The sequence below is a fragment of the Diaphorina citri genome, unplaced genomic scaffold (assembly GCF_000475195.1).
Source record: "Diaphorina citri unplaced genomic scaffold, Diaci psyllid genome assembly version 1.1 scaffold10358, whole genome shotgun sequence".
Taxonomy (NCBI): Eukaryota; Metazoa; Arthropoda; class Insecta; order Hemiptera; family Psyllidae; genus Diaphorina; species Diaphorina citri.
Window position 1 is genome coordinate 21045 of NW_007387732.1, and position 926 is coordinate 21970.

The following is a 926-nucleotide window of genomic DNA, read 5'->3' on the forward strand; positions in this document are numbered from 1 at the left end:
TCTATTTATTTATTTTATTATTATTTTTATTATTATTTTTATTATTATTATTATTATTATTATTATTATTATTATTATTATTATCTCAGTCAATGGTTCAATAAAAGTATGCCAGATCTTCTCCAAGCAGCCCATGACAAGAATGAACTAGCCATCATGCTTGCCAACGTTCACTAGAATATGGCACCAAAAGAAGAAGAAGATGAATACTGCCTCGGTGTCGTAGTGGTCAAGACGCTCGCCTGGTAATCAGGAGGCCGTGGGTTCGATCCCAGCCGAGGTATGGAATTTTATCCTCATTTATTTGAGAATTCCAGTATATCCAATGAAAATATTTAAGATAGCCAAAAGATCGAAAGGACAGTTTGGCGTCCAAATGTAGTCTGATTAGCGTTATCCAGGATGCACCAACGTGGAGGAGGACTACTCACGCCCCAATTCTATGTATATTCTTTGAAAAAATAAAACGTCCATACGATAAATAAATTGTACTGGTGAAAGCCATAAAATACCCGAGACCTTGTTTAGACTGTTGGGGTAAAGGGACTTTTTGGTTTCATTCGAGCAGGATAAACAAGGTATATTCTATTCTAAGTGACCTGGTGAACTCAGACCCCGTGTAAAACTTTGATAACCCTGCATTTTGGGTTCGATTCCCACCCGGCCATTATAGTTTCCTTGGTTGGTAGCGCGCCTGCTTTGTAAGCGCTAGGTCGCGGCTTCGATACCCGCTCGGCGCGAACTTTATCCTAAACAGATAAGGTTCGCTCTCGGAACGCCTGGCTTTCTCCTGTCCTCTCCTCTCTTCGATAAGACCTCCGTTGTTACAGTTGTCTCTGTCAAACCTTCTCGAAAAAAAAGTTATCAGTTATTTTTGTATAAATGGCCTCTATTTTGTACTTACCTAGTTGATCGCTATTATTTTG